This window comes from Schistocerca piceifrons, chromosome 6 (assembly GCF_021461385.2).
Source record: "Schistocerca piceifrons isolate TAMUIC-IGC-003096 chromosome 6, iqSchPice1.1, whole genome shotgun sequence".
Classification (NCBI taxonomy): domain Eukaryota; kingdom Metazoa; phylum Arthropoda; class Insecta; order Orthoptera; family Acrididae; genus Schistocerca; species Schistocerca piceifrons.
Genome location: NC_060143.1, coordinates 138,941,543 through 138,967,899, shown reverse-complemented (window position 1 = coordinate 138,967,899; position 26,357 = coordinate 138,941,543). Strand labels below are relative to the sequence as shown.

At 48.1% G+C, this 26,357-nt stretch overlaps 1 protein-coding gene across 7 annotated transcripts in view; it reads left to right on the top strand.

Annotated features, from left to right (window-relative positions):
- Window positions 1-26,357, top strand: part of LOC124802531 (dystrobrevin beta) — a 604,748-nt gene that overhangs the window by 79,582 nt on the left and 498,809 nt on the right. For 5 of the 7 annotated variants that reach the window (XM_047263382.1, XM_047263384.1, XM_047263383.1 and 2 more), the window contains exon 2: window positions 9,415-9,513. The exons of 1 other annotated variant lie outside the window; for it this stretch is intronic. The gene's annotated coding sequence lies outside the window, so the exon portion shown is untranslated. Of the gene's footprint in view, window positions 1-9,414; window positions 9,514-17,014; window positions 17,144-26,357 lie in introns of those variants that run through there. One more of the 7 variants, XM_047263380.1, reaches the window with a different exon arrangement.

Below are 26,357 nucleotides of genomic sequence, written 5' to 3'. Positions count from 1 at the left end.
ACTGCCTTACAGAGTGGACAAGCTTCCGATGTCCACGTACGAGGGTTGCCCAGTAAATAATGCCCCATATTTTTTTTCTCCAGAAGTATTTATTCCACAACAATCAAATTTACATATGTGAAAGACTGATGTTTTGTCTACTTGCTTTATTTTTCCACATAATCTCCTTCAAGTTCGACGGCCTTTTTCCAGCGAGACACAAGAGCGTGTATTCCCTGCCGGTAAAAATCTGTACTCTGCCTGCGGAGCCAGGTTGTCACTTCGTGAATCACTTCTTCGTCATCGGCAAAACGTCTTCCACGAATGAAATTCTTCATTGGCCCAAACAAGTGAAAGTCTGAAGGAGCCAAATCGGGGCTGTAGGGTGGATGGGGTAACACTATCCAACCCAGTTTCGCGATGTGTTCACAAGTCCTCAAACTTGTGTGAGGACGAGCGTTATCATGCTGAATCAAAACATCCTGTGGGTTAACATGACGCCCAAGGCGCCGGAAGCGCTGCTTAAGTTTGTCTAATGTTTTGACATAAGCCTCTGAATTAATGGTACTGCCTTTTGGCATCACATCAATGAGAATTACGCCCTCGCAATCCCAAAACACAGTCATCATGACTTTTCCGGCTGAAGGAACTGTTTTGAATTTTTTCTTCTGTGGAGAATAAGCATGACGCCATTCCATCGATTGTTTTTTTGTTTCGGGCTCAAAATGATGCACCCAAGTTTCATCACCTGTCACAATCCGTGACAAAAAGGCCTCCCCGTCAACGTGAAAGCGTCGCAACAAATCGAAAGAAATGTCTTTTCTTTGGGATTTGTGATCGACAGTAAGACACCGAGGAACCCATCTTGCACACACTTTTGAGTATCCAAGCTGATTGATAATCACATCCACACTTCCTTTGCTTACTGACAACTCCAGTGCCAATTGTCGAGTCGTAATGCGTCGATCCCGTCGAATGAGAACATCAGCCCGCTGCAACATGTCAGGCGTGACAGCCGTGGGAGGCCTTCCCGACCGCGGCAAATCTCGGAGCTCCGCAGCACCGCCCTCTGATGCTTTCACCCTCTGTGCCCAGCGACCAACAGTACTCCTATCGACTGCAGATGTTCCGTAGACTTTGCACAAGCGTTTATGAATATTGTCCACGGTTTCTTCCTCTGCTACGAGAAATTCAATCACTGCACGTTGTTTATGACGGATGTCACCTGCAGACGCCATTTTAGAACATTCCTACACCACCGCTCTCTGTCGGAGGAAATTGAAACTTTGCGTACACACGCGGGAAACTTCAAATAACTCGCACCTAAAGTGTCACATTTCTAATATTTTTTATTTCGGAGAAAAAAAATATGGGGCATTATTTACTGGGCAACCCTCGTACTTCGATAAGGCAAGGGCGTTGAACACCTTACCGTGGTTCCGCCGTCCTACAGGAACTTTCTGTTGATGGACATGGTAGTAGCACGCAAGAGCTGGCCAGTATCATCGTTTCCTAAATGCTAGTTCCCAGGCGGTGGATCATAACAATCTTTCCTTTGTGAAAACCACTTAGGTCCGTTGATTTCCCATCTGCGGCCTGTATTGTCTCTGTTCCACTTACCTACTTTCGTTGCCGCATCACCTGCTTGCAACGTCACTAGACGGCATTCAGCTCCCGGTGCGCAGAGTTCATTATTTTTTGCCACATTAGTGTATATCGTCTCCCCTCCCCCAACCACTTTCCTTCGACTACAACCTGATTCACCACCGAATGTGACAGAGTTAGTACGTTTTTATTATTTATTCATAAATTATTAATGTATGTTAAATCAGTAAATTTTTTTTACACTTCGAAGGTACAGGTTTCACGGGAGCTCGAAATGTAGTGCGGACGCCAATGCGAGATGCTTTTAATAGTTTCCACAATGAAACATCGTCTCAAAATATGGTAGAAAACCCAGAGAGATTCTGGTATGTAAAGTACACCAGTGGCAAAAAAAAAGAAAAAAAGTCAATACCGTCACTGCGCGATAGCGATGGAAATGTTACCGATGATGGTGCCACTAAAGCGGAGTTACTAAATACAGTTTCCCGTAATTCCTTCACGAAAGCAGACGAAGTAAATATCCCAGAACTCGAAACCAGAACAGCTGTTAGCATGAGTGACATAAAAGTAGATATCTTAGGTGTTGCGAAACAACTCAAATCACTTAAGAAAGACAAGTCTTCCGGTCCAGATGGTATACCAACCAGGTTCCTTTCAGAATATGCAGACACAATAGCGCCTTTCTTAGCAATCATATCCAACAGCTCACTTGACGAAAGGTCTGTTCATAAAGACAGGAAAGTAGCACAGATCACACCAATATTCAAGAAAGGAAATAGGAGTAACATATTGAATTACAGACCCACATCACTGACCTCAATTTGCAGCAGGATTTTGGAGCTTATACTGTAGTCGAACATTGTGAATCACCTTGAAGAAAATGACTTATTGATACATAACCAACTCGGATTCAGAAAATATCCTTCTTGTGCAACACAGATAGCTCTTTCTTCCCATGAAGTAATGAGTGCTGTCGACAAGGTATCTCAGATCGATTCCATATTCCTAGATTTCCAGAAGGCTTTTGATACCGTTCCTCACAAGCGACTGTGAATCAAATTGAGTGCATATGGAGTATCGTCTCAGTTGTGTGCCTGGATTCGTGATTTCCTCTGAGAGGTCACAGTTTGCAGTGATAGACGGTAAATCATTGAGTAGAACAGAAGTGATATCTGGTGTTCCGCAAGGTTGTGTCATAGGCCCTCTGCTGTCCCTGATTTGCATAAATGATCTAGGTGATAATCTGAGCAGCCCCCATAGTGTGTTTGCAGATGACGCTGTAATTTACCGTCTAGTAAAATCATCAGACGATCAATTCCAATTACAATATGATGTAGAGAGAATTTCTGTATGGTGCGAAAAGTGGCAATTGGCACTAAACAAAGAAAAGTGCAAGGTCATCCACATGGGTACTAAAAGAAATCCGATAAATTTTGGGTTTACGATAAATCTCACAAATCTAAGGGCTGTCAATTCGACTAAATACCTAGGAATTACAATTACGAGCAACTTAAATTGGAAACGCCACATAGATAATATTGTGGGGAAGGCGAAACAAAGACTGCGCTTTGTTGGCAGAACACTTAGAAGATGCGACAAACCCACCAAAGAGACTTCCTACATTACACTTGTCCATCCTCTGTTGGAATATTGGTGGGCAGTGTGGGATTCTTACCAGGTAGGATTGACGGGGACATTGAAAAACTGCAAAGAAAGGCCGCCAGTTTCGTGTTATCGCGCAATAGGGGTGAGAGTGTCACTGATAGGATACGCGAGTTGGGGTGGCAGTCACTGAAACAAAGGCGGTTTACTTTGCGGCGTGATCGACTTACGAAATTTTGACGACACCCACCTAAGTAGAGAGAAATGATCATCATAATAAAATAAGTGAAATCAGAGCTCGAACGGAAAGATTTAGGTGTTCCTTTTTCCCATGCGCCATTCGTGAGTGGAATGGTAGAGTAGTAGTATGAAAACGGTTCGATGAACCCTCTGCCTGGCACCTAAGTGTGAATTGCAGAGTAACCATGTAGATGTAGATATAATTCAGTATCAAGTATATTGAGCCGATTTGATATTCGGGACTCTCCATTGCATCTGAATCGCAACATTATCTCCAGTTCCATATTGCTGCGTCGGAGAATCTACTCATTTCCACACTCAATTTGGCAAACAATGAATTAGAGGCAAGAACGCAAGCAATGGTAATGTACGACCATTATATAGCCAAAAGATCAAATGTTATTCTTACAGCAAACCAACGTGAAAAATTACCAAGAAGCTTCATAAAAAACATATGCGGGAGATGATTAGTTTTACTCATCAAAAATTACATGGAAAACTTTGGAATACTTACCACGCCATACATAGGTAAGGAAAACAAATAGAAATGAGCGTAAAAACCAATGTTACAGAACATAAACGTCTGTCCTCACAGTAAAAAACACTAGAAGAAATACGAAACCAATTACTTTTTGTATAAAAGCGTTGAATTCTTCATAAATACACTTTCGCACCAGATTTTGAATTCAACAGGGGCCTTCTATTTTGTAACTTTAAGCTCCTTCGTTTTGATGTGCATAGCACCCACTTAGCCTCAAATCAGTGAAGAAAATGTACTTAGTTCTCGCCAAACTCTGCTGGGTAAGTGTAGAGAACTTGGTTGCAAAAAGACTGTACGACCATTATGCTGTTACTATCGTATATCTAACAGTAGGGATCGTGAAAAAAAGATTAAAATATTACAGTACGTAACAGAACCATGTAGTCAATTTCCCTCAGTCAGTTCGCAAATGAAATAGAGTTAATCGATATTATTGGATAACAAGTTTTGTTGTCCGTCTACATTAGTATAATTTTCTTTAATGATCGGTTTTGGTTTCTCATGAACCATCCTCAAATCTGATTTTATCGATTACAAGATTAAATCGTGCAACTTATCAACAACTTGGTGATACTTTTGACGCGTTACTCGTGTAACCTATACAATCAGATACGCCCATTGAAAAAAAAAAAAAACTGTATAGACGGGAAAAATAATCTGTTTTACAACAAGTGACTACAGTTGTCTGAAGACAATATGTTTGCATTTGGGATAATAATGGTACGATGTTCATTGCGTCATGGACTGTGTACTGGTTTGTGGAGTGTACGAGGCGTGTGAGAAAAGTAATGAGACTGCCAACATTGCGAGCGGTCTGACAACATCATGTTGTTCTACTTGTGTAGGCCGGTATTTTCATCCCTTCCGTATGCGCAGTCCGAGTTTCAGCTCCATGCAGCCATCAAGGTGGTTTTTTGATAGCGCCACTAGTGAAGGTGTGTTTTTGTCGTGTGTTACGAAAATGGATCAACCTAATTTATAGCAAAGTTATCCCATCAAGTTTTGTGTTAAACATGGGGAATCTGCCAGTCAGACCTTTGAAAAGTGGAAACGGGCCTGTAGGAAGCATAACTTATGGAGAGCACAAGTTTTTCTCTTGCACAACTCAGTTTTGGAAGGCCGAGAACACGTTGTAGATGTACCTTGCTTAGGGAGACCTTCAACTTCAAAAACAGACGAGAACGTCGAAGGGATGCGTGCTCTTGTGAGATCAGACTGACGTTTAACAATTACGGTGACGGATGACCTGTTCAACACTTCCACTGTACAGCAAATTTTGACCAAAGCAGCTATTCACATGCCACAGGTTTGTGCGAAAATGGTGCCGATAAACCTCGCAGTTGAGCAGGACGACAATCGAAGTAGTGTGCGCTGATCCCGAGAGGATTACCAATAAACAAGGATGGTTCAGTCTTGCGATGGATTTTTTAGTACGATCCTGAGACAAAGTTGCAAAGTGAGGAGTGGCGCACTGAGACATCTACTCGACCGAAAAAAGATCGAATTATACATAAATAATTTGTTCCTCCAGGGCAAACTGTCAACCAGGTGTTTTACAAAGATTGCCTCGAAAGGCTCAGGAAAAGGGTGACTCGAGTGAGACTAGAAATCGCGGCCAAGTGGAAGCTGCACCATGACAACATCCCAAGTCACACGGCCACTTCCATCACATAATTTCTGACCTCAAAAGATATTCCTGTTGTTCCACGACCCCCACCTGATTTGAGTCCTTGTGACTCTTTTTGTTTTCCCGATAATGAAAAAGTCTTAAAAGGGGTAATTTTGAGACTGGAGAACATTCAAAAAAGTGTAACTGACATGTTAAAGGCTCTACCAGTTGAGCCCTTTCAGTGCTGCTACCAAGACTGGGAACGACTCCGCCGGTGTGTAACTGCCGGTAGTAACCGCTTTAAAGGGTACAATACTGTTGCTTGAAGAAAAAAAATGGTAGATAAAAAGTCAGTATCATTTCTTTCCTCACATACTTCGTATATATGTTGATACGTCAGTATCTGCTACGCTTATAAATTCGAAATAAGGAGCTATAAGCTACAGCAGAAAAGGCTTCTACAGCGTATGAAGTGCTGTCGACGAAACCGTATTATTGTTAAATATAAGAATGTGTTAGGCCAGTGGAAGATAGATGAAAACACGAAACGCGTCCTGGCGTAAATGAAGCTAGACAAAATGTAGTCGTTAGCTGTATTTGATTAATTAATTTAATGCGCAACCAAGCAGCTCAGCTACAATTAACATCTACTAATTAATGCAAAACGGAAGAATTTGGAAGCAAAACCGCCACAGAGGTGAAAATGAAATTCCAAAATATTGTCATAGTTAAAAAATGAAAACAAATTAGAAACGATTGTAGCTGTTCAAATGAAGCATTGGATATACAGGGTGGACAAAATAAAGTGCCCCAAAAATACACTCGAAGACAAAAACAAAGTCGTACAGTGAAGGAATTATCCGAAAGGGACAGATACCGGATGATGTGATGTACAAACAAATGATTAGAGTTTCAGAAAAATTGGCTGATGTCTTCTAGAGAAAGACCTTCACAAATTGTGCATGTTAATAAGGCGTTGACCCACCGCTGGCCATTATGCTAGCGGTTATTTGGCTTGGCATTGACTGATAAAATTATTGGATGTTCTCCTGGGGATAACGTGCCAAATTCTGTCCAATTAGCGTCTTAGAACATCAAAGTCTCGAGCTGCTTGGGGGAGCCCTGCTCATAATACTCCAACCGTTCTCAATTGGGGAGAGATCTGACGACCTTGCCGGCCAAGATAGGGTTTCACAAGCACGAAGAGAAGCAGTAGAAACTCCCTAACCTTATCTTGCTGAAATGTAAGCCCAGGATGGCTTGCCATGAAGAGCAACAAATCGGAGCGTAGAATAGCGTCCAGGTACCGCTGTGTTTGAAGGATTCCTCGGATGGCAATCAAAGGGTCCTGCTGTGAGATGACATAGCACCCCACACGACCACTCCTGGTTGTCCGGCCATATAGGGGACAACAGTCAGGTTGGTTTCCGACCGCTGTCAGAGGCATCATCGGGATTACGTTCGAAGCGGGACTTAGCACTGAGGAGAATTATACTCTTGACAACGAGATCTGAGGCCACATAGGACAGAATTTGGCACGATATCCCTCAGGACAACCAATAACTCTGTCAATTAGTGCCAAGCCGAATAACTAATGCACTAGGGTCAAATGTGGACCAATTCGTTACTGACTTGCTGAATTTTCGAAGTTCTTTTTCTTGAATAAATCGTCCAATTGTTCTGTAACGGTAATCATTTGTTTGACTGTAAATGTACATTACATATAACGGTTTCCATCCCACTCGGGTAATTTCTTCGTAGTGTGTTTTCTCCTCCTCCTCATTTTCAGTGTGCGTTTCATTCGCCTCGAGATAGGAAGCCTAACTTACATCGCCTGTCCCGGCTGCAGATGACATAAATTGCGTAGCCTGTCCTGGGGTGCATCAAATATTTTCCCCATCCTGTACATGCAAAATAGAACACCAACGTAGGTATTCGTAGAGCAAGTGACATAGACTGCGCCTGCTATATTCGGTTCGTTTAGTTTTTTTCCCCATCTGCTTCCCATTGCTCTCCGTCCCTATAGGAAGTACAGATGCGGTGTTAACTGCAGAATTGTTGACTCATCGTCCCCCTTTCTGATGAAGATTAAAACAATTAATAGCATGCGTTAAAGGAAAATGAAAAAATATAAAGTGACAATGTATCTCCATCTTTCATCGACTTCTAACTGATGACTTTTAGTTGGATGTAAGTGAAACAGTTACTTCACACACCCTTAACAATGTGTTGTTGTTGTTGTTGTGGTCTTCAGTCCAGAGAACGGTTTGATGCAGCTCTCCATTCTACTCTATCCTGTCCAAGGTTCTTCATCTCCCAGTACCTACTGCAACATACATCCTTCTGAATCTGCTTAGTGTATTCATCTCTTGGTCTCCCTCTACGATTTTTACCCTCCACACTGACCTCCAATACTAAATTGGTGATCCCTTGATGCCTCAGAACATGTCCTACCAACCTATCCCTTTTTCTAGTCAAGTTGTGCCACAAACTCGTCTTCTCCCCAATCCTATTCAATACCTCATTAGTTATGTGATCTACCCATCTAATCTTCAGCATTCTTCTGTAGCACCACATTTCGAAAGCTTCTATTCTCTTCTTGTCCAAACTATTTATTGTCCATGTTTCACTCTGATACATGGCTACACTACATACAAATACTTTCAGAAACGACTTCCTGACACTTAAATCTATACTGAATGTTAACAAATTTTTCTTCTTCAGAAACGCTTTCCTTGCCACTGCCAGTCTACATTTTATATCCTCTCTACTTCGACCATCATCAGTTATTTTTGCTCCCCAAATAGCAATACTCATTTACTACTTTAAGCGTCTCATTTCCTAATCTAATTCCCGCAGCACCACCTGATTTAATTCGAATACATTCCATTATCTTCGTTTTGCTTTTGTTGATGTTCATCTGATACCCTCCTTTCATGACACTGTCCATTCCTTTCAAGTGCTCTTCAAGTCCTTTGCTGTCTGACAGAATTACAATGTCATCGGCGAACCTCAAAGTTTTTATTTCTTCTCCATGGATTTTAATACCTACTCCGAATTTTTCTTTTGTTTCCTTTACTGCTTGCTCAATATACAGATTGAATAACATCGGGGAGAGGCTACAACCCTGTCTCACTCCCTCCCCAACCACTGCTTCCCTTTCATGCCCCTCGCCTTTCGCTCCCTGTATTTTACCCTGGCCACCTTTAGAATTTGAAAGAGTATTCCAGTCAACATTCTCAAAAGCATTTCTGTAAGTCTACAAATGCTAGAAACGTAGCTTTGCCTTTCCTTCATCTTTCTTCTAAGATAAGCCGTAGGGTCAGTATTGCCACACGTGTTCCAACATTTCTACGGAATCCAAACTGATCTTCCACGAGGTTGGCTTATATCAGTTTTTCCATTCGTCTGTAAAGAATTCGCGTAGTATTTTGCAGCAGTGGCTTATTAAACTGATAATTCGGTAATTTTCACATCTGTCAACACCTGCTTTCTTTGGGATTGGAATTATTATATTCTTCTTGAAGTCTGAGGGTATTTCATCTGTCTCATACATCTTGCTCACCAGATGGTAAAGTTTTGTCAGGACTGGCTCTCCCAAGGCTGTCAGTAGTTCTAATGGAATGTTGTCTACTCCCGGGGCCTTGTTTCGACTAAGGTCTTTCAGTGCTCTGTCAAACTCTTAACAATGTGTATTTATTCGATATGTATTATGGTAGACTTTCAGAATGAGACAGTTTACAACCTCTGACTATATGTATACGTCGACTGCACAAAGAAAGTTAGACACGACGACGTCTGTGTGAACGTAATATGCACTTTGCTATCTTGTCCGCAGGTTGTTGCAGCGGCCGGCCAGTGCGGAGTCGACTTGCTCGTCGGGGCGACGCACGCTGTCGCCTGCCTGCGCGGCGAGGCGGTGTGGGGCGGCGCTAACGTAAGTACAGAGAAATGAGGGAGGTCGCGACGAGAAACTGCCGTGCCACGTTTTCCCTGTACAGATGCTCCGTGAATTATACGCACTTACCACACAAAGGTGTTGGCACAGCTGATAACTGACCGGACAAATTATGAGGGGGATTATTCAAAAGAAAATCTACGAAACATCACTGTGGGTGTGATTGAAGTCTGTATTCATAATTAACCACCAGAGGCCTGAGCACGACGACACCACTGTTTCACGAACCCAAGGATTCCCTCTTCCCAGAAGTCATGTGACTCTGACAGGTGTCAGTCCTCCACTGTGTTTCGCTAAAACGGCCGATACCACAGACGGCAAACCCGAGCGGGAACGTAAACAGTTAAAAATTGGCATTCCGCCAGGAAATGGCAGACAGTTAAAACTTGGGCGAATGTGCACAAAGTGTTGGGGGAGCGCCACTTAAATGGCGATGGCTAAAAAGGTAGTGCTCTGTACGCAACCTAGTTAAAATGAACTCCTCCCGGCGGTCGTCCAAGCCGCTGGAGAATCTTAATAACCTAGAGCTTATTCCCGTGAAGGAAAGACCAGTGGCGATGCCAAAGTGACACCACCCCCTGACAGATACTTATTAGGTACTTTAAAACAATTAAAATTGCACCTGTAATAAGATAATGTCAAAGGGGTGTCTCTTATTCCGGATTAATAAGTTAGCTTCGTAATATATAGCTATGAAGCTGGGCATTGTGTACCCTTTTGCCTATGTAATTAAGTCTCTTACACTACTGGCCATTAAAATTGCTACACCAAGAAAAAATGTAGATGATAAACGGGTATTCATTGGACAAATCTATTCTACTAGAACTGACATGTGATTACATTTTCACGCAATTTCGGTGCATAGATCCTGAGAAATCAGTACACAGAACAACCACCTCTGGCCGTAATAATGGCCTTGATGCGTCTGGGCATTGAGTCAAACAGAGCTTGGATGGCGTGTACAGGTACAGCTGCCCATGCAGCTTCAACACGATACCACAGTTCATCAAGAGTAGTGAATGGCGTATTGTGACGAACCAGTTGCTCGGCTACCATTGACCAAACGTTTTCAATTCGTGAGAGATCTGGAGAATGTGCTGGCCAGGGCAGCAGTCGAACATTTTCTGCATCCAGAAAGGCCCGCACAGGACCTGCAACTTGCGGTCGCGCATTATCCTCCTGAAATATAGGGTTTCGCAGGGATCGAATGAAGGGTAGAGAAACGGGTCGTAACGCATGTGAAATGTAACGTCCAATGTTCAGAGTGCCGTCAATGCGAACAAGAGGTGACCGAGACGTGTAACCAATGGCACGCCGAGTGGTACGCCAGTATGACGATGACGAATACACGCTTCCAATGCGCATTCACCGCGATGTCGCCAAACACGGATGCGACCGTCATAATGCTGTAAACAGAACCTGGATTCATCCGAAAAAATGACGTATTGCCGTTCGTGCACCCAGGTTCGTCGTAGAGTACACCATCGCAGGCGCTCCTGTCTGTGATGCAGCGTCAAGGGTAACCGCAGCCATGGTCTCAGAGCTGATAGTCCATGCTGCTGCAAACGTCTTCGAACTGTTCGTGCAGATGGTTGTTGTCTTGCAAACGTCTCCATCTGTTGACTCAGCGATCGAGACGTGGCTGCACGGTCCGTTACAACCATGCGGATAAGATGCCTGTCATCTCGACTGCTAGTGATACGAGGCTGTTACGATCCAACACGGCGTTCCGTATTACCCTCCTGAACCCTCGACCAACTCGAGCAGCAATGTCGCGATACTATAAACCGCAATCGCGATAGGCTACAATCCGACCTTTATCAAAGTCGGAAACGTGATGGTACACATTTCTCCCCCTTACACGAGGCACCACAACAACGTTTCACCAGGCAACGTCGGTCAACTGCTGTTTGTGTATGAGAAATCGGTTGGAAACTTTCCTCATGTCAGCACGTTGTAGGTGTGGCCACCGGCGCCAACCTTGTGTGAATGCTCTGAAAAGCTAATCATTTGCATATCACAGCATCTTCTTCCTGTCGGCTAAATTTCGCGTCTGTAGCACGTCATCTTCGTGGTGTAGCAATCGTAATGGCCAGTAGTATGTGTTACAATTTTCCATAAATGGTAAGTTTCAGCGCAAAATTATCGGTATGCAGTGTCAGAAGCCGGGTAAGAACCTTTCAAACGATACCTCATTCATTCCTGTACGATTAGTATTTGTTGAGAAAAGGGATACTGACTTGAGAATAATATTTATAATTATAAGAAATCAGGAGGTGGCATACTACATTATAATGGACTGGGTTACTGTTAGCAGCTAGTTACGGCAGTCTCAATCAGTCCATGTATTCCTGCTTCGTAGTGCCCTAACAGTTTGAACCATCATCATCATCATCTTGGACAGTTTCCAGCCACTGGCTGGGTCTGTCGGGAACACAAGCCTCTCCATCGTGTTCTGTCTTTCCACCATTCCCCCTCTTCCACCTTCGTCCAGTTCTCTCCTCTTCTCATCACACATTCCTTCACTCCCTTCACCCATCTATCTCTTGGTCTTCCTCTGGGCCTCTTCCCCTCCAGTTGCAGATCAAACATCCTCTTTGGAATTCTTCCCTCATCCATTCTCTTCATGTGTCCATACCACTGCAGTCTTGATTTTTCTATCCTGTCCTGTACTGGTTCCTCCTTTAGTCTTTCCCTCACATACAAATTTCGCAACCTGTCTCGTCTTGTTACACCCAACCTGCTCCTCTGGAACTTCATTTCACTAGCCTGTATTCTACTTTTGTCGCTTTTGTGCATTACCCATGTCTCACTTCCGTATGTCAATATGGGGACAAAGTAGGTTCGGTATATAATTCCCTTGGATTTCTGTGGCACCTCCTTGCTCCAAATAAGCCCCCTAATGCATTTGTAGAACTGCCCTGCTTTTCTGCACCTTTCATTTATTTCCATTGCGTTTCCCCCCTTACTTTCAATCACGCTTCCCAGGTACTTGAAGTTCTCTACCACTTGTAGTTTTTCCCCTCCACAAGTTATATCCACATTTGGCCTATTCTTCTTCCTTGTTGTGACGATTATTTCACTTTTCTTTGCAGAGAAATGCATTCCATATTGTGCTGCCGTTGCCTCCCATGCATCTAACTGCTCTTGCACCTCCTTCACGCAATTTCCCCATAACATCAGGTCATCGGCAAAAAGCACTGCTTTCATTTTATGATCTCCAATTGCATCTGATACTTGCTGTAGGATTTCATCCATAACAATAATAAACAATAAAGGCGAAAGTGCACTTCCCTGTCGCAGCCCATTTTCCAACTTGAACCATGCAGTACGTTCCCTCCCCACTTTCACACAACTCTCACTTCCCTCATACATTTTTCTGACTTTTCGTGTAATCTCTTCATCTATCCCTTTTGCGTTCAGCACATCCCAGAGCTTGTCCCTACAGATACTGTCATACGCCTTCTCAATATCCAAAAAGGCCATGATTAAGTCCTTCCCGTACTCATAGTGCCTTTCCTGCAGTTGCCTTACCGCAAATATGAGGTCCGTTGTTGATCTTCCCGGTCTGAAACCGTACTGCTCCTCTTGCAGTCTACTTTCAATACTGCTTCTTATTCTCTTCTCCAGCATCTTTTCATAGATTTTTCCACAGTGGCATAGCAGGGTGATTCCTCTGTAGTTCTCACATCTCCTTTTATCCCCTTTCTTGAAGATCGGGACTATAATTCCTTTCTTCCAATCCTCAGGAATTCTGTTCTCCTTCCACACCACCCTCAGCACTCTGTATAGCCACTGGGTTCCTACTTCTCCTGCTGCTCGTATCATATCCACTGTTACTTCGTCCCAACCTGGTGCCTTGCCCCCTTTCATCCTCTTTATGGCTTCTTCCACTTCATTCCAAGTTAGATCATCAATTTCCCCACTATTATAATCGTCTGCTGCCTTAGGCTCTCCATCGCTGTTAGTTACCTGCTTGGCAGCATTCAACAGATCTTCAAAGTACTCCTTCCAAATCTTTTTGAGCTCATGCATTTCCTCCACAACTCTTCCATTATTATCCATGATCCTCAGGCACTCGCTTCTGTCGTTCCTCTTATTTCTTACCATGGTGTAAAGTACTTTTTTGTTCCCTTCACTGTCCTCTTCTAACATTCTTGTCCATTTTTCCATCCACTTCTTCTTCTCCGCCCTTACTATGGTCTGTGCCGCTTTCTTGCTTTCCTTATATTTTACCCTAGCTTCCTCTGTTCGGGTCTGGAACCATTCTCTGAAGGCTTTGTTCTTTCGAAGTACTGCCTCTTTACATATGTTGTTCCACCATGGGGTTTCCCTACTTCTCCTCTTTGTGCTAGTTCTTCCGCACACAGTCTCAGCTGCCTCAACTAGAGCCCTCTTAAAATCGCCCCATTCTTCTTCCACTGTTCTCTGATCTTCCTTTGGCAGCTTCTTCCTGATCAGTGTCTGGTACTGGGTCCTCCGTTCATCCTCTTTCAGCATCCATGTCTTCAACCTTTTCTCCTGTATATCTGTTGCCCTCCTATCTTTTTTCTCTCTCAGGGTGGCTACCAACAGCCGATGGTCGCTGTCTAAGGCCTCAGATGGTATGACCTTAACATCTGTGAGGCTGCTCATCATCTGCCTATCCACTAGTACATAGTCTACTACTGAAGTTTGGGACCAGTCCCCACTGTACCAAGTTATTTTGTGACTACTCCTCTTCTTGTACCACGAATTTGCGATCGCCAGCCCATTCCTCTTGCAGAATTCCAGCAACAATTTTCCTTCTCTATTTCGGTTCCCCCAGCCCTCTGGTCCCATTATCTCCTCGAATCCTTTCCTGTCTGTGCCAACATGTGCATTGAGGTCCCCTATTATAATCTGATTTCCTCCATTTAGCTGCTTTTGCATGTCATCTTCAAATTCCTCCTTCTCCTTTTTTGTACACCCCACCTGTGGGGCATATGCTTGGATGATTTCAATGCTTTTTCCTTTCACCCGTACTCTGGCTTTTATCATTCGATCATTGATACCTTCCACCTCCTCCTGCAGACCCTCTCTGACCACTATTGCCACTCCGTTTCTTCCCCTCTCATTCCCTATCCAGTACAGTTTACATCCTTTACTTAGTGGTTTTTCACCAACTCCTCTCCACCTAGTCTCAGCAAGTCCCAAGATGTCCAATTTCCTCCTTTCCATCATTTCTACAATTTCTTCTAACTTCCCAGTTAGAGTCCTTACGTTTAAGGTGCCCAGCCGTAAACCATCTCGTAATCCTTTTCCATTGCTTGGTCGGTTTCCTTTAAATCCGTTCCGTGATCCGAGGCATGTTCCCTTTTTGAAAGCAGTTGATTTATCCACTACTGGCTTGCTAGGCCTATCGCAGCTTCACCAGAGCCCCGTTAGCCGTCACGTTTCAGGGTTCCCATAGGGCCTTCTCAGCTACCGTAGCGGTCCTGGGGCACACAAAGTCCCCGCTGTACATCGCCCCTAAAGGCAATCCCCTACTTTGTGCCGTTGCCCATCTCCCACGACTTGGACGAGGGGTTGGACTTATGGGAGACGCCCTAACAGTTTGAACCAAAAACTGTAAAAGTTTTAACCATGTTACACAGTTTTTATTAACATGCACAGCGTTTTTTGAGGGCTTGTTATATTTTAAAACTAACCAGAATAATAATAAATGTTTGGTATCAGATCGGATAAACGCACGAATACAATAATATGTATGTACCAACAAAGCAACTCTAACCTGACTCAATCCGTGCGACTGCTGTATCTCGTACTAATGATGTATGGAAGACGTTATAGTCAAACTATCATGTAAGAGATCATACGTTGCGGGCATGTGGGCCTATCTCTCTATGCTTGTTCCATTTTTCAGTTGTAATGACCCTCTAATACAGTTGATTGTGAACGTAGCGGATACTAGCCGGTAGCTGATTGTTCATGATAGCATTTTTTTCAGTTAGTACGGAACAGAACCATTTTGTTGGCAATGTGATAACATAACTGGTGGGATGGGGAGTTGTCCTTGTGAATATATTGATGTAAAGGATACAAGATCTGCGGTGGCTCGTCGCAGAGTATACAAGTATTCATTTCATTTGGGCACCAACGGGTTACTCGCAGTAGCAGTTCAGTCGCCAGATACGAAACCAGTGGACATCTTCTTTTGAAGGACGTGTGAAGAGCCCACTTAACGAGACTCCTGTCATTACTCTGCCGGCCGCCGTGGCCGAGCGGTTCTAAGCGCTTCAGTCTGGAACCGCGCTGCTGCTGCGGTCGCAGATTCGAATCCTGCCTCGGGCATGGATGTGTGTGATGTCCTTAGGTTAGTTAGGTCTAAGTAATTCTAAGTCTAGGGGACTGATGACCTCAGATGTTAAGTCCCATACTGCTCAGAGCCAATTTTTTGTCATTACTCTCATGGACCCGGTTGGTAAAATTTTCACAGCCGCGGAAGCACGTTAAACCACTGGGAATCTGAGCGTGCAAAGAACTGAGTGGTGCGGCGCTGTACTGTCTACCGTAATCATGGTGGTCGGCATTTTGTATAGTACAGATAAGACAACAGTTCTGCATATCTGCCGGCCGCGGTGGTCTAGCAGTTCTAGGCGCGCAGTCCGGAACCGCGCGACTGCTACGGTCGCAGGTTCGAATCCTGCCTCGGGCATGGATGTGTGTGATGTCCTTAGGTTAGTTAGGTTTAAGTAGTTCTAAGTTCTAGGGGACTGATGACCACAGATGTTAAGTCCCATAGTGCTCAGAGCTATCTGCATATCTTACGTACTGTACTGTACATTGACGGAATAGGTTGAACGCGCTGTGATAAAAATGTACATGTTTCCTTTACGGGTTGTTGCATTACTCTGTCTTCTGCCGCACATTTCAATCACTACATATTACAGGCGTTTGTTCTGTTGTGAGAGTGTTTTCACAGAAACACAGGTAATGCGGGTTCGAAACCGAATTAATCATAGTTACCTTATTACTGCTACTGATGAATCTCGAAAATTGTCTGTATTTTTGTTCGTCGTGTATAAATATACGGAAGCCTGCCCCCCCCCCCTCCCCTCCCAAACTTGCACCATGTATGCCTACTCTAGCACATCGTACCTCATGCTTACTTCTCACGGGGTATCGCTTCCCTTCCGGAAAAAAGCATCACCTGATTAAAATACTGTAATGCAAAAAAAGTACGAAACGGCGTTTGGGACAGCAATTTATTCCAGAGCGCACCAGAGCGCCGAAATATCCCTCGTGCATATAGGTTACCCCAAAACATTCAGAAAACCGTAAACTCTGTATAATAAACAGCGCGAGGGCCGTACATCTAGCTGACGAACTTGAACTGCGGCTTTCATTCCAGACGTGTTTGCGTTTCTGCTGCCAGACGGTACGGTAAACAAAGCTGTGGCGGCGGCAGCAGCTACCGGGCCAAGTGCACGCCTTGTTTACATTCCGCGCCGTGCCACGCTGCGGGGCGTGTGGAATAGTGCTGCGCGTGTTTGTGCAGCCACCCGTGGACAGTAATGGGAGCGTTGCGAATTACTGTAGTCAGATCTACGGACAAGTCGAAGACCTGTTACTGGTTTCCAACACACAGGTATCGTAAACGTTGCGTATATGCACTTTTTCTTATCGAACACTTAACCCTGCTACCGTCGAAGGTATCTGCGTTTACTTGTTACTGTAAATCGCACTGCACACCTCTAGAACTGTCAAAAAATGTTCTCCATAGTTGTTCCTGAAAATAAGCCAAAACTTAATATGTCAACATACAGAGAACGGTATGGGACAAAATTACTTTAATTTAAAAAACAACAAAGAGATAGCTCGCATTACCTGTGTGTGTTTTCTTTCCAAAATAGAATCAATCGTCAGCTGCACAGTTGGACTATTTTATTGCAATTAACCGGTTTCGACGCATTGATCTGTCATCTTTTGCCGTCCATCAATTTTAGGAAAATACAGATTATTAGAAAATGACCATATGTAGAGGTAAAGTACAAGAAGTGAGTAATGTGAAATTTGACGTCTGCATGTTGTTGTTGTGGTCTTCAGTCCTGAGACTGTTTGATGCAGCTCTCCATGCTACCCTATCCTGTGCAAGCTTCTTCATCTCCCAGTACTTACTGCAACCTACATCCTTCTGAATCTGCTTAGTGTATCACCCTCCACGCTGCCCTCCAATGCTAAATTTGTGATCCCTTGATGCCTCAGAACATGTCTTACTAACCGGTCTCTTCTTTTTGTCAAGTTGTGCCACAAACTCTTCTTCTCCCCAATTCTATTCAATACTTCATCATTAGTTATGTTATCTACCCATCTAATCTTCAGCATTCTTCTGTAGCACCACATTTCGAAAGCTTCTACTCTCTTCTTGTTCAAACTATTTATCGTCCACGTTTCACTTCCATACATGGCTACACTCAATACAAATACTTTCAGAAACGACTTCCTGACACTTAAATCTATACTATATATTAACAAATTTCTCTTCTTCAGAAACGCTTTCCGTGCCATTGCCAGTCTACATTTTATATCCTCTCTACTTCGACCATCATCAGTTATTTTGCTCCCCAAATAGCAAAACTCCTTTACTATTTTAAGTATCTAATTTCCTAATCTAATTCCCTCAGCATTAGCCGACTTAATTCGACTACATTCCATTATCCTCGTTTTGCTTTTGTTGATGTTCATCTTATATCCTCCTTTCAAGACACTGTCCATTCCATTCAACTGCTCTTCCAAGTCCTTTGCTGTCTCTGACAGAATTACAATGTCATCGGCGAACCTCAAAGTTTTTATTTCTCCTCCATGGATTTTAATACTTACTCCGAATTTTTCTTCTGTTTCCTTTACTGCTTGCTAGGTATTCATGTTATAAACTAATACTGAGTTAGCTTTTTTGCAATACGCTTCTTGTACTTTACGTACATGTATGGTCATGTTCTTATGATCTGTATTTTTCTAAATTTTGTAGGCGTCCGAAGATGACAGATTAACATGTCGAAACTGGTTAAGTGCTATAAAATTATCCGATTATGCAGCTGACGACTGATTTTATTTTGAAAAGAATATACCATTGTTGTTGGAATAGTGACAACTATGAACGAAATCATAAAAGTTCTACTCTCTTCTTAATGAATGCTCCGCAGAGAGATAGTAGGAGATGTTTGCGGACGTCATCTTGAGTTTCTTGAGATTAGGGTTACTCATCATATAAGTACCATAATGTTGAGTGATCACGACGAACAGCGGGTAAAGAGACCATCGCCTCGTCTGTCTTGCCATGGCGGCAAGAGGAGACACTTCACATCTCATGGAATCAGGGGTACAAAATAATCATTCAATGCAAAATTCTAATGCATGGTTTTCTGTCACTTTACTAAGCCGCGGGTTTAGCCTACGTTGTGTTGCTGCATCGGACGGGTCGTAAATGTGGTTTAAGTGAATGCTGCCTAACGTAAGTTTGTCGGCCGGTCATTCAGTTGACGGTAAATTATTCAGATTTCGATTAAGACTTACGCACACGTTTTCAGAACGGTGCCAAAATAGTCCCCAAACTGTGTTTTGTCACTTCCTCCTACTCTCTCTCTTATCGAGCTGCAGGAAAGGACCGGCCCAAAACCACAGTGCACGGACGTCCCAAGACAGCCTCCTCCTCCTCCTCCTCCTCACACGCGAGTCAGACATAATCACGTTTGTTGTATACCTAGCCGATATCCGTCGTCAGGTTCCCCAAGAACTTCTCGCTCCTTATCCGTCCCTTTACGACTTAATCACAACAGTAACTACTGTTCGTCCGTTCACGGCCTACACCTGTGGTGACGTGTTTGGAATAACTCTGTTCTTCGTGGCAGGGCTGTTGTAGCAGTCTCTCAATAACACAGTAATACAGCATAGGTGTTCATCTGTACACCAAACTATACATGTCGGAAGTATTACGTGCTATTTTCACAGCAGAATTGAAAAAAGCTGCGAAAATTTCATCACTTTCGATAAAATGTCGTGTACAAGCATTCGACACATTCTATAGCTAGTCAAGGTGAATATAGAAGTAACTTCGACATCCCACTGACATGGGTGCTGTATAAATCACTTGACTTAGGCGACCTCATAGGATAACATTTCAGAAGAGCGTCTTCGGAGCATCTGCCCGCCTAGAAACTGGTCCTATGTTAACAAGCCAGATGCGATCGTCCATCTCGTTTCTTACCATGTAAATGAAGTGTGGTGGAACCCAATCATTCATAAACCACTTGCTATATTTTGGTTTCAGTGACACGTCCTATAGCAAGTCTGGAACAGTGTTTTGAATGAAATCGTCGGGCCGGCCGGAGTGGCCGTGCGGTTCTAGGCGCCGAGCGACCGCTACGGTCGCAGGTTCGAATTCTGCCTCGGGCATGGGTGTGTGTGATGTCCTTAGGTTAGTTAGGTTTAATTAGTTCTAAGTTCTAGGCGACTGATGACCTCAGAAGTTAAGTCGCATAGTGCTCAGAGCCATTTTTTGAAATCGTCGGAACAGTATTTCGAATAAAATCGCTGTAGACGGCTACTGTATGACGTATTGGTAGAAGATATGAAGCTCGTGGGCAATCACGTACAATTCCGCCCACAAAGAAGCAGAAGCAAATACAAATAACTATAATTGTCGCATCATTTTCCGTGTAATTTTTGTTGCTTCATACTATTTTCAACATGGTCTCCATTCAATGTATGCTCGCATGGTGCCACTCTACTGGTCGACGTCGAAGCGAACGTATTACTGGATCAATAACTTCCCCGTACTACACTTACTGCTTCCCACGGAGTGCATCCTTCATTAGACCAAACAGATGGTCCTTGCTTGCTCTTTTTGGTGTGTTAGGCGGCGAGGACCCAAGCAGGCACACACATTTGAGTACGATTGGTGTAAGAGTATGTCAGCACTTCCAACAGAGACGTTCCAGTTTAGCAGCGAGGTGTTGGTGATCCGTCGATCACCTCGACTGAGAGTGTCCGCACGTTCCAGCATTGCAGGAGTCGCAGCTGTGTGCGGCCGGCCGGCACACGGGCATCGGAAAGGTTTGCGCGAACTTTTTGCCTTCAATGTAGGCACCTCCCCAAGGACTCACCGTGCTTTGTTCACTGCCACGTCTCCATAGACCTATTCATCTTCAGTGCTATGGTTTTGCGCCAAGAGAAACTCAATGACAGCTCTCTGCTTGGAACGCACCTCCATTACAGATGTCATTTTACAGACTCCCTATATCGCCGCTGCCTATCGGAACTTCATGGAACTATAGGGACTGAAGCGGAAATATTCCACTCTGTCCCACAAAAAATTCCGCATTTTATCGACCGAAATTAGCCAAGACTGTGATGTGTTACTTATTGAACGCCTCGTATAGTTCCACTTTTATGATTTTACTGTTTTACTGTTCCATATCTTTTACAGTTTCACGATTCTACACACCATATTTTTCTACTAAGAGAAAATCTGATACGCTCATGGCATCCTCTGCTCCCTGCCTTCTCTGTCCTATTCCAATCCTTGGTCCCTCTCCCCCTCTCCGCCCTCTCCGCCCTCTCCGCCCTCTCCGCCCTCTCCGCCCTCTCCGCCCTCTCCGCCCTCTCCGCCCTCTCCGCCCTCTCCGCCCTCTCCGCCCTCTCCGCCCTCTCCGCCCTCTCCGCCCTCTCCGCCCTCTCCGCCCTCTCCGCCCTCTCCGCCCTCTCCGCCCTCTCCGCCCTCTCCGCCCTCTCCGCCCTCTCCGCCCTCTCCGCCCTCTCCGCCCTCTCCGCCCTCTCCGCCCTCTCCGCCCTCTCCGCCCTCTCCGCCCTCTCCGCCCTCTCCGCCCTCTCCGCCCTCTCCGCCCTCTCCGCCCTCTCCGCCCTCTCCGCCCTCTCCGCCCTCTCCGCCCTCTCCGCCCTCTCCGCCCTCTCCGCCCTCTCCGCCCTCTCCGCCCTCTCCGCCCTCTCCGCCCTCTCCGCCCTCTCCGCCCTCTCCGCCCTCTCCGCCCTCTCCGCCCTCTCCGCCCTCTCCGCCCTCTCCGCCCTCTCCGCCCTCTCCGCCCTCTCCGCCCTCTCCGCCCTCTCCGCCCTCTCCGCCCTCTCCGCCCTCTCCGCCCTCTCCGCCCTCTCCGCCCTCTCCGCCCTCTCCGCCCTCTCCGCCCTCTCCGCCCTCTCCGCCCTCTCCGCCCTCTCCGCCCTCTCCGCCCTCTCCGCCCTCTCCGCCCTCTCCGCCCTCTCCGCCCTCTCCGCCCTCTCCGCCCTCTCCGCCCTCTCCGCCCTCTCCGCCCTCTCCGCCCTCTCCGCCCTCTCCGCCCTCTCCGCCCTCTCCGCCCTCTCCGCCCTCTCCGCCCTCTCCGCCCTCTCCGCCCTCTCCGCCCTCTCCGCCCTCTCCGCCCTCTCCGCCCTCTCCGCCCTCTCCGCCCTCTCCGCCCTCTCCGCCCTCTCCGCCCTCTCCGCCCTCTCCGCCCTCTCCGCCCTCTCCGCCCTCTCCGCCCTCTCCGCCCTCTCCGCCCTCTCCGCCCTCTCCGCCCTCTCCGCCCTCTCCGCCCTCTCCGCCCTCTCCGCCCTCTCCGCCCTCTCCGCCCTCTCCGCCCTCTCCGCCCTCTCCGCCCTCTCCGCCCTCTCCGCCCTCTCCGCCCTCTCCGCCCTCTCCGCCCTCTCCGCCCTCTCCGCCCTCTCCGCCCTCTCCGCCCTCTCCGCCCTCTCCGCCCTCTCCGCCCTCTCCGCCCTCTCCGCCCTCTCCGCCCTCTCCGCCCTCTCCGCCCTCTCCGCCCTCTCCGCCCTCTCCGCCCTCTCCGCCCTCTCCGCCCTCTCCGCCCTCTCCGCCCTCTCCGCCCTCTCCGCCCTCTCCGCCCTCTCCGCCCTCTCCGCCCTCTCCGCCCTCTCCGCCCTCTCCGCCCTCTCCGCCCTCTCCGCCCTCTCCGCCCTCTCCGCCCTCTCCGCCCTCTCCGCCCTCTCCGCCCTCTCCGCCCTCTCCGCCCTCTCCGCCCTCTCCGCCCTCTCCGCCCTCTCCGCCCTCTCCGCCCTCTCCGCCCTCTCCGCCCTCTCCGCCCTCTCCGCCCTCTCCGCCCTCTCCGCCCTCTCCGCCCTCTCCGCCCTCTCCGCCCTCTCCGCCCTCTCCGCCCTCTCCGCCCTCTCCGCCCTCTCCGCCCTCTCCGCCCTCTCCGCCCTCTCCGCCCTCTCCGCCCTCTCCGCCCTCTCCGCCCTCTCCGCCCTCTCCGCCCTCTCCGCCCTCTCCGCCCTCTCCGCCCTCTCCGCCCTCTCCGCCCTCTCCGCCCTCTCCGCCCTCTCCGCCCTCTCCGCCCTCTCCGCCCTCTCCGCCCTCTCCGCCCTCTCCGCCCTCTCCGCCCTCTCCGCCCTCTCCGCCCTCTCCGCCCTCTCCGCCCTCTCCGCCCTCTCCGCCCTCTCCGCCCTCTCGCCCTCTCCCCCTCTCCCCCTCTCCCCCTCTCCCCCTCTCCCCCTCTCCCCCTCTCCCCCTCTCCCCCTCTCCCCCTCTCCCCCTCTCCCCCTCTCCCCCTCTCCCCCTCTCCCCCTCTCCCCCTCTCCCCCTCTCCCCCTCTCCCCCTCTCCCCCTCTCCCCCTCTCCCCCTCTCCCCCTCTCCCCCTCTCCCCCTCTCCCCCTCTCCCCCTCTCCCCCTCTCCCCCTCTCCCCCTCTCCCCCTCTCCCCCTCTCCCCCTCTCCCCCTCTCCCCCTCTCCCCCTCTCCCCCTCTCCCTCTCTCCCTCTCCCCCCCTCTCCCCTCCTCTCCCCCCCTCTCCCCCCCTCTCTCCCCCCTCTCTCCCCCCTCTCTCCCCCCTCTCCCCCCCCTCTCCCCCCCTCTCCCCCCTCTCCCCCCTCCCCCCCCCCTCTCCCCCCTCTCCCCCCCTCTCCCCCCCTCTCCCCCCCTCTCCCCCCCTCTCCCCCTCTCCCCCCCCTCTCCCCCCTCTCGCCCCCCTCTCGCCCCCCTCTCGCCCCCCTCGCCCCTCGTCCCCCCTCTCCCCCCTCGCCCCTCGTCCCCCCTCGCCCCTCGTCCCCCCTCGCCCCTCGTCCCCCCTCGCCCCTCGTCCCCCCTCGTCCCCCCTCTCCCCCCTCGTCCCCCCTCTCCCCCCTCGTCCCCCCTCTCCCCCCTCGTCCCCCCTCGTCCCCCCTCGTCCCCCCTCTCCGCCCTCATCTCCCCCCCCCAGGGGGTCCACAACTCTTTCGTGGATACGTGCGTGGCGAGCACGGGGCCCCGAGCCATTGCAGCCTTCTTTCTCTCCCGGGCTGCATTTCCTTTCCCTTCCCCTCCTTTCCCCTCCATACCCCTTTCCCCTCGCCCTCTCCTCTCCCTCTATTGGTGTCCTTGCTTATGTTGGCCCCCGCTATCCTCCTGGTTCTGTTGGTTTTACACTCTGGCTTTGTTGCGTAATCATCTCCTCCTTTTGGCATTCCTTGGTCCCCCTCTGGGGTTTGACCTCCATTCCAAAATTTCTCTTCCGTAGTGTGAGCCATTTGGGGAAGAGCACCTTACCTAGTGTCTCCGACGTGTGCCCTCCTAGTATATTCCACCTTTCCTTCTACGTCGTTGTCTGATGCTAGGGTGCATAGCCAGCACGGTAGCCAGCCCGTGTAGTGGGGTCGCTATGTACCCTTTTGGTTGAGCCCCCTGAACACACAGGGATCACACTTCTGATACCTGAGCTGTGACCTCCTCATGCATGCCTTGGAGTGGTTGCTCGTCATCCTGGAGCATCGGAACTCCCGGCAATGGCCGCCGTGCCAGACGGCCCTTGCCGTGGCTGGGTGGCGCCCGTGAGGAGAGCCCCTGATCAGAGTGGGTGGTATCAGGGCGGATGCTATGCAGATGAAACGCATAAGGGTCCAAACCTCTGGCCGCTCTTCTGCGGCCGTCTCTCTGCATGGTACTGATTCCTCAAGTGCTGCTTCTCTTGCCCCTTCGGCCTTCCCTTCCGTGGCTACCCCCTGGGAGGAGGGTCAGGCCCGTCGTCTAGGGGCAAAACCTTTCCCCCGTTATCTAGTTTGCACCAGGACTGATGGAGATACTTTCACCAGTGTCAAACCTTTATTCTTTGTGGAACACATTGAAGACAAGTTCGGCGAAGTGGACTCCCTGAGCAAGATGCGGTCGGGTTCATTACTGATAAAAACTGCTTCGGCTGCCCAATCTGCGGCCCTTCGTGCCTGTACCCATCTTGGCACAATTCCCGTGTCCATTACCCCTCACCAGTCTCTAAATATGGTACAAGGTGTGATTTTTCACAGAGACCTCATCCTTCAAACTGATGAGGAACTTCGGGACAATCTCGGACGGCGGGGTGTTCACTTTGTTCGGCGTGTTCAGAAGGGTCCTAAAGATAATCGTATTGATACTGGTGCCTTTATCCTGGCCTTTGAAGGGGATACCCTTCCTGAGAAAGTTAAGATTATGGTCTATCGCTGTGATGTGAAGCCGTACATCCCACCTCCTATGCGGTGTTTTAAGTGCTTGCGTTTTGGCCACATGTCTTCTCGCTGTACCCAGGACCCTCTCTGTGGTGACTGTGGACGTCCACTCCATGAGGGGAGTCCCTGTGTTCCCCCTCCTGTATGTGTAAATTGTCATGGTAGTCATTCTCCACGTTCAGCAGATTGCCCAGTCTATAAGAAAGAAAAAAAGATACAGGAGTATAAGTCTCTTGATCGTTTAAGCTACACAGAGGCCCGTAAGAAATATGCACGATTGCACCCTGTGTCCATGACATCTAGTTACGCCTTGGTTACATCTTCATCCCTTCCTCCCCCTTCCTTACCCCCGTCCCGGACCCCTCTCCTTCCCCCCTCCCCTGCGGCTCCCACACCTTCTCCTCTGGGCGCCGCTCCCCCTCCCCAGCCGGAGAAGTGTCCCACTCCTTCGGCGTCTGCCGGTCAAGGGCGCCTCTCCCGGGATGCCCCTTCCCGGCACCTTCCAGGTCAAAGGTCTGCTGCAGCGCGGCGACCGCGAGAGCCGCGGTCTATCGGCCCCCAGGTCGCCCGATCTCTTTCTGTTCCTGATCTTGCTGCAGCTGGCTCCATTATACCACACAGCCCTCCTCGATCTCAGCCTGAAAAGAAGAAGAAACATAAGTCCCGGGACAAAGAGCCTCTGGTGTCACCGGAGGTCCCTTCCCCGGCTTCACAACCGGATTCTGACCTGTCGTTTATGGATGTCGCCCCCTCCTTGTCGGTGACGGGTGGGGACCCGGCGGTATGACTGGATTTAGCGTGTTCAGCCCTCATTTAAACCATCGTTCTGTGGTTCTCCAATGGAATTGTAATGGCTACTATCGTCACCTTCCGGAATTGAAATCCCTTCTTTCGTCCTACTCAGCAGCTTGTGTGGTTCTCCAGGAATCTCATTTTACTGATGCTCACTCACCGACCCTCCGTGGGTTCCGTGTTTTCTGTCGAAATCGGGTCGGACCCTTGCGGGCTTCTGGTGGCGTTTGTACGTTGGTCCGTACAGACATTGCTAGCACGTGGATTCCTCTCCAAACTACATTGGAAGCAGTTGCTGTTAGGGTCCACTTAGACTCTGCAGTCACAGTATGCAATCTTTATCTCCCTCCTGACAGGACTCTTACAGCTGCTGCCTTAACCACCCTTCTTCAGCAACTTCCTCCTCCCTTCCTCCTCCTTGGGGATTTTAATGCTCATCATCCTTTGTGGGGCAGTGCCTTTCCATCTAGACGAGGTCTTCTTATCGACCACTTTATTGCAGACCACGACCTGTGCCTTCTTAATGATGGCTCCCCTACTCATTTCAGTGCTGGTCATGGTACCTTTTCTGCCATTGATCTTTCTCTTTCTTCTCCTTCTCTCCTCCCTTC